Source organism: Tamandua tetradactyla, chromosome 26, assembly GCF_023851605.1.
Source record: "Tamandua tetradactyla isolate mTamTet1 chromosome 26, mTamTet1.pri, whole genome shotgun sequence".
Lineage (NCBI taxonomy): Eukaryota > Metazoa > Chordata > Mammalia > Pilosa > Myrmecophagidae > Tamandua > Tamandua tetradactyla.
In genome coordinates, this window is record NC_135352.1 from 19,965,832 (window position 1) to 19,975,957 (window position 10,126).

The 10,126-nt window shown below is 36.0% G+C and overlaps 1 pseudogene; it reads right to left on the reverse strand.

Annotated features, from left to right (window-relative positions):
• Positions 1–9,417: 9,417 nt before the first annotated feature.
• Positions 9,418–9,683, reverse strand: LOC143669577 (small integral membrane protein 15-like; annotated as a pseudogene).
• Positions 9,684–10,126: the final 443 nt, after the last annotated feature.

A 10,126-nucleotide genomic window follows, 5' to 3' on the forward strand; every position in this document is an offset into this window, starting at 1 on the left:
ATGTTTTCCTTTTCAAATTTCTTAAAGTATCCTGTTAAATCTATAAAGCATTAGGGCCCAATTATCAGGATCAAGACTCCAAAGGCTAAACCCTCCTTAGAAGGAAGAAAAATCAGTGATGTGTTATTGTATACAAATATGCATGGCCCCCTCCAGGATTTCTTCCAAGAGTCCTCAGCTAATCTAAACTTGAAAGAACTGGGTCTGGAGCCAAGGGCAATAGGAAGGGATAAATGAGTATTTAGCAAGTTCCTTTTCTTAATCCACAGGTTTTAACCTTGGGACCTGTGTATACAACTCTGAACTTTGAGTGATACAGAATCCTCTGCCTATTACTGTGTTCTAAATAAGCTATGCTTTGGTTTTCCAGGATGCACTTGTGGCTCAATGTCACTTATTCATAGTAAGTGAATTATGCACTAACTGTATCCATAAACATTTTAAATAAGCTCTTGACTTACTGATGGAAAGTTATAACATTCTCTGTTCATCATCAAGTCCATACTTCCAAAAGCTCTAGATCTACCAGTAAATTTCTATTTTCCAAATCAGGCATCCGACATTCCTTTGTAACAATGAAATGGAAGCAGGATTTCTGTTCCCTTTTGCTTTATTCCTATTGAATGACAGATCTGCAGAAGGTAGTTATGAATAAGGAATTTCAGTACCAAGAGAGAGCTTGAAGTGCTTTAAAGTGTGGCTATGCCATTCATTTTCCCAGATCATATTTGAGGCTTTATGATTTCCTTGGAGTAAATTTTCCTCCTGCTGACAATAAAAGTAATACTGTGTCTTGAAGAAAACTGCTTAAATATTACATTTAATTTGCTTACTCTACAAATAAAAAGTATTTATTCCTATGGATTAAAAATATTCACATTAGGTGCAACGGTGGCTCAGTGGCTGCCATGCCCAGACCCAGGTTCATTTCCTAATGCCTACCCATGTTAAAAAACAAAAAACAAAAACAAAAACAAAATTCACATTAATTTTCAGTTGCTCATGGTAGCAACCTGTACTATACTTCAGCACACAGAATGTGATGGCACTACTACAATGGAAGAAAGAGTCACTCAGTTAATGTTGCTATTGACTATATTCTTTTCTGGCTCCTCTTATCTAGAGTTATTCACTTTTGTGAATTTTGAGTTAAAGAGAGGTAACAACTTGCTGTTGCAATCTTCTATTTTAGACTGACAAACCTAGAAAAAATTACCATTAAATATTTCTATAAAACTTTCAGTTATTTCTTTATAGGTTTTCTATAACAAATGAAAACTGAATGGACAGAGAAAATATGTGAAGTCCTCAAAGATATAATGAGGAATGATGAGATCACTTCAAATTGCTTAGAAAAGGAAATGTCAGAATAACCGAGATGGTGAATTCTGTGACTCTGGCCTCTTGAAGAATTAGAATTCAAAGGGCAGAATGATAAGCAGTATATTCAAAGAAAGTAACCTAACCCTCTTTGACCCTCATTCTCTTTACTCCTACCTCCCCATAAACAGCCCGAGTAGGCATCAAAGACAAAATGGAGATTAACAATATCTTATTTTCAGCAGAGATTGGTTTAATCCCTCATTCCTTCCCCCCAGGACTTTGAGATTTAGCAAAATTTTTTAGATGGAAGAAAAAAAAACTGATACATAGGTATATGTATGTGTATCCACTATGGAAATAATATTTCTTAGGCTTGCATTTCTTCAGGTTCATTGGAATTCAAAGCCCATCTAAATACTTTCCTCTGGTTGACTAGGGAGATTCCTGCAATTAATTCACAAATTGCTTTCTCTTCCATATCCTATGTACCTCCTTCCTTACAAAAATTGACAGTGGTTACACTACTTCTATATGTACACATTTAACACTGTACAAGAGGTCCCAGTGATGCCCCATAGCCATGTCTAGTTCGCAAGGGATTCCTGGCAAGTCCACCCCTATGACAAAATACTTTTCCCTTCCTTTTCTCCATGGCATCCACTTGGTTTTGCTGTTTGTTGTATTAGCAGTGTAGCTTCTGCTCTCTACTACAATCTAAATTCCTGGAGTCCCTATACCATTCTCACTCAAACCAAGAGTCCCCTCTTGTTCTTCTCCAGTCAATTACTCCTTTATTCTTCAGGATGCAGAAATCTGATCTATAAGACAACCTGCAAGAACCCCATGAATCTATACAGCCCTGTCTGAAACAGCAGTGGAGTCAATTTCCATTTCAGATTGGCCCTAAAGCTACTGAGTTCTTGGCTTTACAGTTCACTTCCCAGAAGAGAGTAAATTTGGTTCCCAAAACCTTGCCTGGGAGTGCATTTCATCTTCCTCCCTGCGTCCCACTACTTGTTTTTCTTTAGGAACCTTTTTCTCCAAATATATAGATGAATAAATTCTGAGAAAGAAGAAACTAAAACAAAAACATGCTAGTTGTGGTATGCCAAGAAATGTAAGTCTGTAGATCCAGATAGACTTGGGGAATCAATCCTTATTGTTATGAATCAAGTCTCATAACAAAAATTTTATTTTCTCTTGCATCTATAAAATGGGACTAATAAACATGCTCACAAACTGATAATGCAATAAATTGAATAGGGTGCTTGACCCTTGGTGGTGTACTCAGGAAATATTTTATTTCCTTATTTTTCTGTCCCTCTTTCCTACCACCCTCAGGCCATCTATATACATGTAATTTTAATACAACTAACAGAGAGAAGCTGCATTGTCTGATCATAAACTGTGGGACCACACTTGTGTGGACATCAATCACCTTCTTCCAACTATATTCTGGTAACTAATTGCTATGATTCCTGCCCCCAATTCAGTCAATTTCTCTGGCTTTATTAAAATAAAATGTATGTGCATTTAAAAAAATTCTATATGAACACTTACTCAAAAGAGTCATTAAAGGGCTTCTTCAGAGCATCTGTATTATCTCCAAGAAAACTAGAGATTGGCGTAATTTTGTTTCCCTTTTCAGATGCTTATAAGAACTGACAGAAAACCTTCGCTATAACCAAAGTTTACATCTCCCTTGATATTTTCATTTTCTCAACTATTTATTGAGAGAATTCTGGCTTAAGTTAGAAAAGTAATTGGCAATCACCAAGCACTTCATTTTAGGATGTCACAAACTATCAAAAAATGAACTTTTGAATGTGATTTCAAATTACCCCTCTTTGGCCCTATTATATCTGATAATTGAACTGTCACTTCCTTGTTTTATTCATTATGATAATGGATGTATTTAGTAAATGTATGCAAAGCCTAGAAAGTGAGGGCATGGCTTGTTAGGAAGACAATTTGATAGGCCATGGATTTGAACATTTGGAAGACAACAGCCAAAATCTGAAACCTGTTTAGGTAGACATCTGCATTGAGACAGAAATTATAACTTTTTACTATCTCTGGAGCAAATGAAATCACTTCTTTACCTTATCTCCAAATACATCTTGGGCTAATAAAACATTTTAAAATACATTCAAAACAACTTCTCCTTCTCCTTTTGCCTCTTCTCCTCCCCACATACATACTACTTCTACCTCCTTGTATTAGTTTGTTAAGCTGCCAGAATGCAATATACCAGAAATGGAGCTGCTTTTAAAAAGGGACTTCAATGAGTTACAAGTTTAAGTTCTAAGGAAGTGAAAGTGTCCAAATTAAGGCAACAAAAAGAGTTTACCTTCACTTAAGAAAGGCTGATGGCTTTTCTGAAAATCTCTATCAGTTGGGAAGGCACATGGCTGGCATCTGCTGGTCCTTTTCTCCTGGTCTCTGTTGCTTCCAGCCTCTGTTCCTGTGGGGGTTCTTCACTTCAGTTTTCCAGGGCTGGCTTTCATCTCTTGGCTTCCCTTGGCTCTCCCCAGGTTCTGGCCTGCTTAACATCTCATGAGAAACCACATGGCAATGTCTGCTGGGTTCTAAGCATCTCCAAACATCCATGTCTTTGTTCTCCAAGTGCCAGCATCTGTGTTAGCTTTGCTTTCCAAAATATTTCCTCTTATAAAGGACTCCAGTAAACTAATCTAGACCCACCTGAAATGAGTGGAGTCACATTTCCATTTAATCAAAAAGTCACACCCAGAACTGGGTACCCTATATCTCTACAGAGATAATCTAATCAAAAGTCTCTATCTACAATATTGAATCAGGATTAAAAGAAATGGCTGCCCCCCTCCCTTCCCCATGACAGAATCAGGATCAAAACATGGTTTTTCTGGGGCACATAATAGTTTCAAACTTGCACACTCCTCTTCTGACTTTTTGCTCTATAACCATGTAGAATAGATTGCTAATTGCCTCTAATTTCTTGTGTTTTCCTTAGTGACAAAATCCCAATTTTACAGGAGGTAATGAATCCATCTAAAATATTTCATTTTCCACTAGTTCTGGTCAATTAGGTGTTGAAAGATGTGTGTGTGGGGGGGCACAGAATTTCTGGGAATGTTGCTTAAAAGAAGCTGATCAAGAGCTTCTTGAACTGTGGACAAGATAAAATGAATTTTGGCAGCAAATTTGGACCATGAGGCTAAAAGTCACAAGCTAGGAGGAAGAACAGAGACCTGTCACCACACAAACAAAACAAAAATCACTGTGGTCAATTAAAGCTGCAAAACATTTCTATCTATCATATACATAGCTAATGTGAATACCCACTGGCCATAGGAGAAAACTAAAAAACCTGTGATTGGTATAGAAAAGAAAACTTGCAAATTAAAAGCATAATGAGATACCACTTCACAGTCACAAGGATGGCTACTATTTTTAAAATGGAAAGTAAGTTTTGGAGAGGATGCAGAGAAACTGGAACTTGAGTGCATTGTTGGGAGGAATGTAAATGGTGCAGCCATCATGGAAAACAATATAGCAGTTCGTCAAAGAGTTAAACATATAATGACCCAGCAATCTCACTTGTAGGCAAAGACCCAAAGAAAGTGATAAGAGAGTCACAAACAGGTACTTGCATGCCAGCGTTGACAGCATCATTATTCACAATAGCCAAAAGCTGGAAACAACTCAAGTGTCCATCCACAGATGAATCGGTAAACAAAATAGAAACTGCTTTTACGCAGACTGGGCTAAGGAACTCAGAAACATTTCTTAGAGCAGAAAGAGTATGCAAATGCTTTTGCATTTCTGGCAAACCTTCTTTTCATTTGTGTGTTTTTATTGTGAAATATAACATATATATATATATATAAAGCTATAAATTTCCAAGTACACTTTAACAAGTAGCTATAGAACAGATTTTAAAATTTGGTAACAGTTACAGTTCCACCATTTTTCATTTTTATACTATCTGCTCCAAGACACTGGAGACCAACTGAAATATCAATACAATGATTCAGTAGTGATCCTCATCTGTCAAATTTCACCCTCAGCCACACTCCTCCTTCTCTTTAAATGGAATATACGGATAAAAACAATAAATGGCAAACCTTCTTATATATTCAATTCGATAGTTTTGTTTTAAATAGGAAAAGTTAAAAAAAATGTGAATTTTTCATCAAAATCTACTATGTGGAAATGCAGATATACAGAAAGTGTTTGATGATTTGTTTTGTAATATAAGGAATGATAAGATATTTTGTAGAGAATGTGATATTTAAAATTTTTATTTGGATTTTCTAATTATTCCATGTTTTTTTCCTGTAGAATTTAAGTTTAAAACTATCTCCTATAAAAAGTGCTTTTACAAGATAAATTATCTTAACAATGCTAAATACAGTATAAGAATCAAGAAGCTAGATATTTTAAACTATACAGAACAGTTAAATTCATTCTAACTAAATTTAAACAAACTCAAAATGCATAAATCTAAATTTATACAAAGAAGCAATTAAGAAGAGATTATTTACTTCAACTAGGATTTTCTTAATTTGCTAGAGTTTCCCTTACAGTTTTGCTCCAGACAGTAACCCAACAATCCATTTAAAATACATTTGGACTAATAAAACAGTTTTACATACCTATTTGGCAAACATAAAGAAGATATCCAACATTCATATGCTTGTATGAAACATTTGATATGGGAACAATCCCAAGGAAAACTGGCAGTGTAGAGACATTTATGAACATCATTCATTTTTCCACGTGGAACTGATGGTGAGATTTGTAGATGAAGGTTATATATCAAAAACATTTAGTATGAACAAAAGCACAAAACAGGGCTACTTATTTTGCTATTACTTATTACGTACTTTTGGTAGTGTACTCGATTGCTTCAAAGACTGTAAATTCAGGTATTTACACTGAATTTAGGTTGTAGAAGGCTCTGGTCATTCTGTGATGCTTTTTTTTTTTTTTTTTTTTTTTTTTTTTTTTTTTTTTAAGGAAAGACAGAGAGAAGGAAGGAAGGATAGAAGGAAGGAAGGAAGGAAGAAAGGGAAACATTTTTAAACATTTTCCTGTTTTTTTTATTGTATTCTGTTTCTCCGTTTTTGTTACATGGGCTGGGGCCGGGAATCGAACCGAGGTCCTCCGGCATAGCAGGCAAGCACTTTGCCCGCTGAGCCACCGCGGCCCGCCCTCTGTGATGCTTTTTAATAGCAGATGTGAACCACCAACTACTTTCGGCTCCTGTGGCCCATAATCAGAATGATGGACAAGAATCTGTAGATCACACTGCCAAAGGGCACCTAACTTGGGCCTGACCATGCATTTGTGGCTTTGCTTTCAGATTCCTCATTAAAATAATAAAATTGTGCATGGCAGATAGAACTAATTGTTTAGCCTACTTCATCTCCACCTTCCTCACTAACAAGAGACTGACTATGTTAAATTATTACATGCCTTAGTTTGCCAGGGCTTCTACAACAAATATCACAAACTGTTCTGTCTTAAACTACAGGTATTTATTGTCTCATTATTTTGGAGGCTAGAAGTATAACACCAAGGTCATGTTTTCTCTGAAGTCTGTAGCATTCTGGTGGTGGCTCAATCTCTTTCTCTGTCTCATGGCAATCTTTCTGTTTCTCCCTCTGGTTTCTAAGGAATAACTGTGTCTGGATTTCCTCTCTTATAAGGATGTTAGCCATATTGGCTTAAGGCCCACCCTTATTCAGTCTAGGCACACCTCAAATATTAACATCTCCAAAGGTCCTATTTACAAATGGGTTCACACCTACAGGACTCTGGGTTAGGACTTGTGCCTGTCTTTCAATCCTTAATACCATATAACCCAGGGAAAGATGATCGTATCCACAATTCGGAGTAAATTCCAATTTGTCTAATCTAATCATGGTGATACTATTTTCCTTGCCTTTGATTGTTTAGAGTTGGACAGAAGACCCAGATGATGTCAATGAGGCACCTAGAGGGGATTCTGAAAAATATTTTCTAGCTCTCAATAAGGAGACACTGGAGACATGCTTTTTTGTCCCCTTGCTATACCAAGACTGGATCTCACATGTTGAAATTCTGCCACTAGCTTACAATAATGAAGGGAGCCCATGTGAGGGCAAAGATAAAACAATGAGGATGGCAAAGCAGAGGAAAAAAATTCTCTGATGACAGTTCTTAATGAGTGTAATTCACCTAGAGTTGCTCTAGATTTAGACCTTTTGTTTTGAGAGACAATGTACATTTCCTTAATTTTAGAGCCAATTTGAGATGGCTAAATGCATCAGAGCTGTGGGGTTTTTTTAATATCAAATTTATTCCAATATTATGTTTCATTTTTAAATTGTAGCTGTTGGACAATTTTTTCTAAATTAAATTTTATATAATAAATTTTACAAAATTATTTACAAAAATAATAAATGAAAAAAGTTCCTGCATTTACAAAAGCCATGTTTAATAGTAAAAATTCCATTTATACTACTTAATGAGAAATATTCCTTAATTGTTTACTTCTAAATGTAACGTTCTCATTTTAAAACAATTTATCTGTTTTCACCCTAATTATTCCTAGGCCCAATAAAATTTTTCCAAGCTTTATTTACCACTTATGAAGTATGACAACTATGCATTTTAAGAGAAATTTGAAATTTTAATTTTCACCTTAAAACTGTTTGATAAAAAAGTAAATGACATCAGTACCACATGAGTTAAACAAAAAAATGGTGCAAAAAAAGTGGTATCTATATAATAAGAAACTACCTGATAAGAATTTTAACTATTTTACATTTCTACTTAGCACAAGCAAAAATAAATAGGTTCCACGCGGGCCATGGTGGCTCAGGAGGCAGAGTTCTCACCTGCCATGCCAGAGACCTGGGTTTGATTCCCAGTGCCTGCCCATCTAAAAATAAATAAATAAACAAATAGGTTCCAAGGCACTACAAATGTTTGGCATTTGTACTGCAAGCTTTAAATTATAATTTTATTCTGCTCAACAAGTCATCTCTAAGAACAAGGCTGTGCTCATAAATACAAAAATTACTATATCTAGCAGGCAATATTCTACTAGTCAAGACAAGAGGAAAACTAGATTAAAAAAAAGTACAGAATGCCTGATAATTATATTATCAATATAAAAGCTAAAAATCAGAAAACCTATACAGAAGATGAAGTATTAATTGATTAACATTATTTTGCTTTGAGAAAGCCAGAAATAAAAATATTCAACTGTCATGGTCAGGTTCATGTGTCAACTTGGCCAGGTGGTGGTACCTGTGTCTGGCTGGGCAAGTGCTGGCCTGTCTGTTGCTATGAGGACAGTTCATAGAATTAAATCATGATCACGTTGGCTGCATCCATAGCTGATTCCATTTGTAATCAGCCAAGGGGAGTGTTTTCTGCAATGAATGACATTTAATCTAATCAATGGAAGGCTTTTAAGGAGGATTCAGAAGAGACAGCCTCTCTTCTCTTCCTGCTTCAGCCGGTGAGCCTCTCCTGTGGAGTTTGTCCAGACCTTCCATTGGAGCCATCAGTTTCACAGCCTGCTCTAAAGATTTTGGACTCTACATTCCCACAGTTACATGAGACACTTATAAATTTTATATTTATGGATATTTCCTGTTGATTCTGTTTCTCTAGAGAACCCTAGTTAATACACCAAGAAATAAGTTAATATGACAAAAAAATGTGGTTAATATACAGTATCTTTTTTAAGCGCAAATACACTTTTCATCTCAGAGAGGACAATTCTGACTTTTACATTCTTTGTCCAGAATAGGACCCCAATTTAAGCTATTATTTGAATAGAGTTCTTACTCTAACGTCATTCCTTTCTTCCTAGGATATTTTTATTTTAGTTGATATGCAAATGACTAAGTCAGTTATAAAGATTTTGTGGCATAATAAATGCTCAATTATCCAACAACGTGCAGATAACAACAAATTACTATATTCAAGCTTAAAGTTACTACAGTAATGAGGTCATAACTAGCATGATTCTTCCATATGGCTAGACTTCATTTACTATATAATACTGTCATAAAATCCCAAGAAGAAACCTTAGTAAATCCTTCCAAAGTTGCATTATTTTCCAAATGATTTCTCCCTGGTTTCAGAGCCTCTTTTCTTCAATTCTTTTTTCAGTCATTTGGCTTTTGCAATATTTTCTTCATGTTTCTGTTTCTTCTGCTTCTTTTCTCTGGCCTCCATCATCTTGATCAATTTCCACAACAGTACAGCATTTGCTAGGAACAGTGGAGTAAGGGCCAAAATCATTGCCATAAGGAAGCCATTTGGGTCCTTTGCAACCCATTCCACATCATACTCACCCAAGCCTTTATATTAAACATCTTTGTAGTGGTCTTAGAAAAACTTAGCTTTGAATCATGATCTCTTTGTCCTGAGATTATTAGAGAGCCAATCACAACTTCAGATGACCCTTGGTTGTCGTCTTCTTTAGTTCTACCAGACACTTCTGAGAGAAGGTTTCAATTCCCACAGTGGGCCCAGGGGGAGCTGGGCAATGAGCTCATGCCCATGGCAGTGATGACATACCAGCCTCCCCTCACTCTGCTCAGGTCGGAGCTACAGACCCCTATACCCTGGAAGAGTGTTATAAATATGAACACAATTGGAGGAAATGAAAAACTAGGTTTAGAAAAAATTTTGGGATATGAATGCCTAGCAAGCAAGAAGGTGTGAGTGTTGCAGACTAAGAAAACTTACTGGCTGATCTAAGTATTTTTTTTTTAGTGTTGCCATGTAATGTCAATCCAGGTGGCCTTGACAGGAT